Raw genomic sequence first — 9062 nt, 5'->3', positions numbered from 1 at the left:
CTCTCACACAAGGCACGGACAGTTTCTGAGGCAAAGGTGTGCCTGGGTGCTCTTGGTGGCCACTTCTGCTCCAGGCTGACATGCTTAGCCCATATCAGTTAGCTGCACAAAATGTTCCCATGTTCCACGTTGCTGGTTTTTCCTCTGGTGAGTAGCCAAACCAGCAACATCCCTCAACCTGATGCTGCCGGCGCTTGGCTGAGTACACTGCTTATGCATGCTGCAGAGTGTTGAGTGCTCTAGAGCTGCTGCGGACGCTTGCTTGGGCCTCCTGCCAGATCAGAGGCAGTTAGCTCCGCCTTCTGAGTTCTTAAGAATAATTCCCATGGCAGCAGCCAGTAGCCTGGGAGAGCTCAGCCTTGCTGTGAGCAGCATACCAGGGCTCTCACGAGAGACCTGAGAGGTTTGGAAATCATGAGTGTTGTTTGTGGCCCTTTGGAAGACATCTCAAGGCACAAACACCAGTGTGTGTTCAGATTTCTCTTCTAGCTGGCACTCTACCATAAGGGGGTACTGGCAAGCCTGGGGCAGCTCCGCTGATGGGATTTGTGTGGTGACCCCTGGCCAAGATGTTTTGTGAAGTGGCAGCCGATCTAATGCCGCCACCAGGGAGATCTGCTGGACAAGAGAGGACCAGCTCCCTTTCAGAATCCAGAACTGCCCTCGTGCAGGCTTCTCTCTCCAAAGATAAAAGGCACCGCTTGGCTCCTGGGGAGCAGTGGGAAGGGTTCCCCACGGGTTCTGGGTGAAGATTTCCTTCCCTGGAGGACCAAGAAGTCCGTACTCTTTGTGGCTCTTCCCCAGGAATTTCCCAGCCCTGGAGTCCTCTGGCCTTCCTGACCCACAGGACTCCCAATTTCTACCTCCCAGTGAGACCAGTCTGCAGGAAAGAGCTTCAGTTTGTCTGCCATGCTAGTGCACAGCACACCACCCTCTCCGGGGCTTTATTTGACCAAGTGTGGGGGTTTACCCTGCCCATCCCTGCACAGGCCAGTCCAGGGGTTCCCTTTGCAGCAGAGAGTGGAAATGGGGGCCTGACCCGTTGTCTACCACACTGAGATCCAAAAGCATGACCTCGGGTTGAGTGCAGTGCCCTTAGATTTAGAAAATCTCATCTTACTGATTTTTCAGATACACCATTGACATGTGCAGCCCAGGTGATGTCTCCCTAGCAACATTTTTCGCAGCCGAAAAATGCAGACAGGTCATTAAGCAATAGCCAGTTTCTGTTTGGAATCAGCCACTTCCTGGGTTGAGATCACATTGTTTTCAAGCTTGACTGCTTGAAAGAAATCTAGTGAGTAGTTTATTATGGGGAAATGGAAAACAAATCTAAGGAAAGCATTCACTCATCAGTTAATAATTGTTTCTGTTACAGAAGGCTTTAGATGAAGTACTGAATACTAAGGCTATACTGACAAAAGCTGTGGCAGAAGTGACTGGAATCTTATACACAGCTGTGTCAGATGGGGAAGCCAGAAGTAAAGAGAAATGTGATGCTGTTTTGGAGGATCCCCGGTTCTCTTCAGACAACTCTGGCAGCCGTAGCCCATGCAGTGAGGAGCTGCATGGTTTGCTGGAAAGTCTGCCCTCCGGCAGCACAAGGAAGGTTGTCCCAGGAACAAGCACAAAGCCCACCAGCTCACCAACTGGCTTCAACTCCATAGCAGGAGGGAAGACAACTCCTCTGCAGCCTCCCTGCATCTTTCCCATCACTGCCCAGAAGGACCCGAATGTCTCTGGAATTGGAGGCATGGAGAAGAAGAAGAGTGCCTCAGGATCTCTGCAGCTTTCAGAGGGACATTGCAAGCATGGGACCTAACACAGAGTTGCCAAAGAAGTTGCTTTTGAGCCAAACTTACTGTGAATCCCCATCAGGAAGGAAAGATGCCAAGCTTCCCAGGTGGATTAACAGGGGTGTTGACTTGGATGGAAAGCGAGACTATCCTAGTGACAGTGTTTTAAAAACCCCAGAAGCACTGGGTATTGTTGAGGCAGCTGAGGGAGTGGTCTGGGAGGTGTACAAGAGGGTGAAAGAGCTGGGTCAGTCTGTCTGCGTTTTAAGGGAGGCTCCTTAAAGTTAAGAGTTCAGTGGAAGATTGCTTGGCAGCACTAAAAGGACAACGCCTTCTGCAACTCTGCATCTAAACCCCCAGGAGGAAATTCGACAGGTCGCTAGAGAGATTGTAGCAATTGTTTTTGATAACTTTGGCAAGTGTTTGGTATCCAGCATGTCAGATAAATCAGAGCCAGGACCTTCATCCAGGATCCAGGAGCTTATTGCCAGAGTAGCAAGGCCAGCTGCCAGATTAGGAGAAACCAGATTTAGGCAAACTGAATTACCAGTTTATGACAGGGCATTTTCTCCAGCTTCTAATGACAAAATCACCAAAGATAAAATAGTAAAGCTTCCTGTTGAAAATACTTCTCACGTGCAGCAGCCGGCAGACTCCCTCATTAAGAAAAAGGCTGGGAAAAAAAAAAAGACTCAAAAGGCAGTGCTTTCAGAGGACAGTTCAGAAAAGGAAAGCAGAGTGGCGAGTGGGATAGCTGATTCCATCTTAGATCAGTGCCATCAGCCTCTGACTGAACTCAGTCCAGAACTGAACACTGGAAGCCATGTAGCAGGAAAGCTCAGACTGACATACGGAAATGAGAGCTTTCTCAATCAGGACGCTGTAAAGTGAGAAAGAATGAAAATGCCTGCCAGAACATTGAAGGAGATTCATCCAAGGACAAGATTTCTTCCTATCAGCATCCCTGGAATGGCCGTTTATTCAGAGGAAGCAGCACAAATGGAAGAGGAAATTTCACATCATCTCCTCTCATCTGTCCTCTGTGGCTGTGAGCCAGATGCTCATACCAGCCCAGGAGGAATTCACAGGTCCACGTACTGGACCTCTGTGCCCACATCAAGACCTTTGAAGGCTGTGCTAGAAACCCTCCTTAAACCAAGGCCAGCTTTTCATGCCTCCCTGCTTCGGAGGCAATGTGCTGGGGAGGCTCGAGGAAGACAGAGACAGTATTTCTCTCTAAAAGAACACTGAAGTTTAAGTAAGAGCTTTTTGTATCAGGTTAAATGACAATAAACTCTAGTTCAGTTTCTCCTATCACACTGAGTGAACTTCAGAATCCTTAATATGGGCACGGAGTTTCTATGCCCCTCCTACGGAAGTGTGTTAATCCAAACTCTCATTGGACTAGAGGATGGGGACACCCTGGGGGTGTGAGTTCCCTAACATCTAATCCCCTTAGATGCAGCATTACAGACAAGGCCATCACTGCCTTTGACTACGGATGTTAATGCTTGGCTGTCTCTCCAGGAAAGCCCCTTCCCAAAGCACCTGACAAGCGAGTGAAGAGTTAACAGGACTGAAGAAGTTTGCCAACTGACATGCGCAAGAACTGATATGCGCAAAGCTGCTGAACAGAAGAGTTAACAGGACTAAAGAAGTCTGCCAACAGATATGTGCGCAAGGCCTGATATGCGCAAGGCTGCGGAATAGAAGAATTAACAAGACTAAAGAAGTCTGCCACCTGGAATCTGCATGGACCCCCAGGGAGGGAAGAAGCAATACGGAGGTATTGTGGTCTTGGCTCACTAGCAGGGTCTTTCCAAGCAGACAAACAAACAGTCCTGTGACTGTGAAACTCGCAAAAGTCAGCAAAAGCATTGTTTGCCCAGTGGCCCAGCCGTATAAAAAGAGACTTGGGAGCTAAGAGAGTTTGAGCAGGGACTGGAACGTGACCTGATCATCCTCTCCGGCTGGACCGTGAGTATTCCCCCCCCCTCCCCTTTTCCTGGGACGCTGGGTTAAGGTAACTCCTCGAGGTTGAGAGTCCTCTCACTAGGAGAGTGAACAAGAAAGTTTTCAAGTAAGGATAAGCAGTGCTTTCAGTTAATAGCACAGTAACTGACGGTTTTGGGTTATCCTTCCTAAATTAGTAATTGCATTATTTTAATGGATGTTACTAATCCAAGAGCTTGCGTGAGGAAATAAACATTTTTTTTATTACGTTACTGTTTCAGTCGTTGCTATCGAACCTTCATAGCGTGACAGCACCCTACTGTCGTATTTAACTTGTTTCTAGGGCTGCATCACAGTGCCAGGTCTGCCATCAGCAGTATTCCAGGTTTCTTCCCTCCTCTCTTGTGAAGCTGTAAATACTGTTCTTTTGAAAGTGTTTTTCCATTTGTATTCAGTGCTGTGGATGTCTAGGAACTTGAGACAGTCCAGTACAACATACATTTGCCTGCCTTTTGCGCTGCTCCTCACTAAGAACATTCGTGATACTCGTTGCATTGACTCTTTGGTTCCTCTTACCTCATAGCTTCCAGGTGGCATTTCTGCTGTCTCCTCTAGATTTTGCCTTTGGCTAACCCGCTTTCCAAAGAAAGCTTCTTTTTCTTTACCCCGTTTTTTTTTTTTTTCCTTCAGTCTTTTGTTAGATTACTACTTCTTCTTCCTGTGCCTTCCCCTCCTTAAGATCCTGCAGAGCCACCAGCTGAACAGTCCTAACAGACATTTCTCCTTGAATTGCCAAGGGCAGATCAACTGCCTGCACTCCATTTTCCCATCCTGTGGCCATCTAGAAGGAGAATTATTTGCTTTGTGCTTCAACAAGCAGCATTACACACATACTGCCTGCTTGTACCTGCAGTGCTGGTTTCTTGACTTAGTAAAGAAGAGCGCTAGGATGCTGCTGATGCTCCTGGATCTGGTCTGCAAGGATTAGGGCGTGACACTTGGATCTGCACAGGCAACATCTTGGCAGTGTGGGTGCAGGATTATCTCAGTGAAGTGGCAGGCCTACAGACAGAGAAGTTCAGGAAAGCTTCTACTATGCAAGCCCGCTTTTGGGGGCGCAGGTTTTCAGCTTACTTCTGTGCAAAACTTTCTGCTCCTTTGAAGCCTTGCTCTGGCAGTCCCAGGTGGCCTTTTGTAGCTGAAATGCATTGACATTTCCCTCTGCTGTAGCTACTTAGCTGCGATGTGGGCCCACCCTCCACAGCCACGAGGCAAGGTTTGCCCTCTCTGACGGCCTGGACGGGCCTGACAAAACTCCTTTTCCCAGAGACAAGCCCTCTTGCTCAAGGGAGCCTATCCTTCTGTGTTTTCTCATAAACAGGTACACAACCCACTGAGAGAACTTCTATTATGCTCACTTTTGAGGACCAGTTCCAACACTTCCACCAAAAATTACTCGTTTACCTCAAGTTGTAAAGGACCACCTTCTGTATGGGGAGGCCTGGGAGTGACGCCTTGCTCCTGCCCCTTTCTGGGCTGTACAGAAAGCTAGGATATAGCCGTATAATTAAGAAATAATGTGTAGGAAGAACTGCAGTAAGATGATACATAGATGACCTTACTTCTGTTATTTCCTAAACTAGCTGATGTGTAAGATTCGTATCTCAGTATTTGTAGCATGACATTTAAGTGGTGGATATCTCATTTTACTGCTGAATGTGTAACACAGTCTTTCATTTGTCAATCATTGTACTAAATTCAGCCAGTTTCATTGAAGAGAGAAAGTCATTTCTGTGGCACAGCTGCTTTCCATCCTCCTAGCCAGGCTTAGTGGGTCCTGAGTCGATGGCACACATGGCAAAAAAGCGCTCCCCAAGCTGGCTCTGCTTAGGTCACCAGTGAGGCCCCTGGGAATGAACTGGGAGCTGTTACAGGCCAGGCTGAGCCTTGCTGGGAGGCCATGCGGATAGGAAGTTTGGCCAGAAGTTATCCAAACCTAGGCCAGACAAAGACAAAAGGCAGAGGTTACGTTGTTTATTAGACCAACTGGTGCAGCCTGAAAAGGAGAAACACTTTCAAGCACACAAACCGCCTCCAGGCCTGAAATAGGAGTGCTAGCTTTCAAAGTGAAATACAAATGGAGAAAATTGCTCAGTGTTTCACGTAGCTGTCATTTTTGAAAGAAAATGAGCTGGTAAGTGTGAAGTAGAGCACAGCAGAGAGGCCGAAGGACTTGCCCTCTCAGAGAAAGGGAAGGAACATTCCCTGGCACATTCAAATTACTCACGTAGATGTAGGCGATGAAAGAGGCAGATCTCTTGAATGTTATGAATTGTCATTCCTTGGTTTGTGCTCGGAAGGAAGTCCCACCTCTGTCTCATCATCCACCTCCCAACTGAGAGTGTTGGGTTTCTCTTGACCCAGTACCTCCTTATACTAACCTCAAAAGGAACAGTGCGCAAGGGGAGTGGGAAGTGGCTTGTAAAGTTGCAAAGCTAGCTAACGGTGATGAATTCAGAAGCCAGCAGCTGGAGCCTTCACAGGCCTATGGGGAAGCTTTGAGGCCAGAGCTACACAGATTGCTTGCTTGCCTGTGGAGTGACTGTGGGACATATTGCGTAACGTGGACAAAGGCTGAACTAACACAAGAGCATTCCCCCCGTAGTAGGCATGGGGAACAGCACCGTGAGGGTCAGCTGGGAAACGGAGGTGCCAAGCACTAGAGACCAGAGTGGTGGTTGGTATTCAGGATTTCTTTCCCAGAAGTACATCTATTGGATCACCTCCTTTGAGCGCTACATTGGAGGGGTAGTTCCTACTGCCATTGATTCTCTCTGAACCCAAAGGAGAGTTTTCTTCTGTGGGCTGAAAAGCTGCATGAGTGAGGACGCATGCTGCACAGTCCAGCTTGTGTGCTGCACAGCACGGTGTTGCTGGTGAATCTAACCTGAAGATTTTAAGTAGATTTGCGTCAGGTGGATTGCCTTTGGCTCACGCGCCTCTTCATGGTGAGCGTGGCCATCAGCCATGGTGACGTTTGGCCGTGAAGGACAGCTCAAGCCAGCTCGCGAGTGCTTTCAGTGGAGGGACTCAGGCTGACCCTGAGAGACATCTCTCGCCACAGCTCATGGCAGACGCTCAGGACACAGTCAGGATAGTTCAGGGAGAACGTGAAGACTGCACAGGCCCGTAAGGGAGAAGAGACTCAGGTCTCCAGGGACGTGGCAAAGCTCAACAGCAAGGAAGGACCTTTGCGAGCTGGAGGCAAGCGCCTTTGTGGCAGGAGTGAGCGCTGTGATGAGGTTGCTGGTGCTGGTGCTGGTGCTGGTGCTGGTGCTGGTGAGGCTGTGCCCCAGCCCGTTTTGGCCGCCTTGGAGCCTGGGAACGAAGGCAGGCTCCTGACGAGGAGGACGAAGCCAGAGAGCGGGTTGGTCCCCTCCAGTGTGGAAAGGGCAAGCGGTCACTCCCTGGGATCTGCATAGCCATGTGCGTAGGGGGCTTGAGTGGGCCTTCACGCTTCTTCCAGCCGGGGCTCTGCGCTCTGCTTGGGCAGCGGAGAATCTCGTGCAAACAAGCAGATCAAGGTGTAGGCGGGAGATGAAAGAGGTTCCTGCGTGCTGCCCTGAAAGTGACCCACACCCAAATGGACCGCTTTTGCCCAGCAAGTTCATCGCGGAGGCCAAAAGCCTGCATGGCCGGCTTTTTAGGAGTGGCTCGGAGCAGCGAGCCACAAGCTCACGGCTGTTTCTCCTGGGTCAGGGATGGCGTGGCCCATTCAAGGCTTTTTCACTGCAGAGCAACGTTGGATCGGTCTCCCGGAGCAGCTGGGAGCCAGCGTGCTGTGGAAGAGCTGGGAAAATCCCTGAACTCCAGGGAAACGTGAGTCAGCCTGCTGTTGACTTTGGTGGAGATGGCGTCCTGGCCTCAGGCGTGCCAGGAATACCGAGCTCACGTCCTCATTCTTCCTGAGGTGCTGCTTTCCTGCAGGGCATTTCCAAACGGGTTGCGTTATTGCTGAAACCACTGGTGCCTCTATGCAATGACATGCTCCTGCCTTCCAGGCTTTCTGTGGCTGGTCAAGGGCCCGTGTGACTCAGCGCATCCCAAAATAGTGGAGGGAGGAAGGTCCTGCATAAAAGGTCCTCAGGGCCAACGTCCTGCTCCAAACGGGCCAAACTTCCCAGCCACATCAGGAGGCTCAGGGGCTGAGCACCGACACGCACGGAGATGCCAGTGTCCCTCGCGCAGCCTCTTCCAGGGCTGCACCGTGCTCTCTGAGTCTTGTTTTTCCGTTGCAACGGCTGGGTTTTCCCTTCCCCTCCTCCCCTCCTGGCCTTCTCTCCTCCAGGCTGCACAAAGCCAGTGCCCTCGGCCTCTCCTCCTATGGCATGTGCTTCAGCCCCAACCGACTCGGGCTGGCCCCGGGCCTGTCGCTCTCTCCAGGTTTTTGACTTGTCTCTGGTGCTGGGGGACCCAAACTGGGCCCTGCAATTCAGGTGTTGCCCCAGCAGTGAGAAGGGAAGAGGATCGATCGCTTTGCTCAGCTCGCGTTGGACCGTTTGAGTTGGCAGGGACCTCTGTGAGCGAGCTAGTCCAACCCCCTGCTCGAAGCAGTGACGGCTACATGGGGCTGCTCAGGCATGTGTGTAGGCAAGCTTTTTCCTCTCTCCAAGAACGGCAATCCAAGAACCACGCTCTTCCAAGGCTTGAGCAGCCCCATGATGCAAAAGATTCTTGATCTTAATCTATGTTACGTCTAGCTGGATGTTACAGGGTTACAGCTTGCGTCCTTCGCTCCTTGTCCTATCCCCGGGACCTTCAGAAGGAGTCCAGCTCTTTCCTTTCTTTCTCCTCCCGTGGGGCAACTGCAGAGAGGAATGAGATCTCCCCGGAGCCTTCTCTTCCTAGGGCTGCCTAAAACTAGGCCTCCCAGCCTCTCCTCGTATGTCACATGCATCAGCCCCCTAGTCACCCTGGTGACCCTCTCTTCCTGCCCGGGACTTGCTCCACAAGGGCAAGGGCAAGGGCAAGGGCAAGGGCAAGGGCAAGGGCAAGGGCAAGGGCAAGGCCTTTGCAGTCCTGGAGATTCAAGACTGGACGCGCTGTTGCAGACGCGGTCTCCCAGGTGGCAAGGAGAGGGGAAGGGTCCCTGCCCTCGCCCTGCTGGCTGCACTCTTGCCAACGCAGCCCAGGAGGCGGTTGCCTGTCCTCGCAGCCAGAGCGTACTGCTGACTCACGTTTGGCTTCTTGTCCACCTGGCCCCGCCGAGACGCTTTTAAGCAAGCTGCTTCCTAGGCGGTCAGCCGCCAGCCT

The sequence above is a fragment of the Apteryx mantelli genome, chromosome 15, assembly GCF_036417845.1.
Source record: "Apteryx mantelli isolate bAptMan1 chromosome 15, bAptMan1.hap1, whole genome shotgun sequence".
NCBI classification, from domain to species: Eukaryota; Metazoa; Chordata; class Aves; order Apterygiformes; family Apterygidae; genus Apteryx; species Apteryx mantelli.
The sequence above is the reverse complement of the archived record's forward strand: the minus strand, read 5'-3'. Positions refer to the sequence as shown.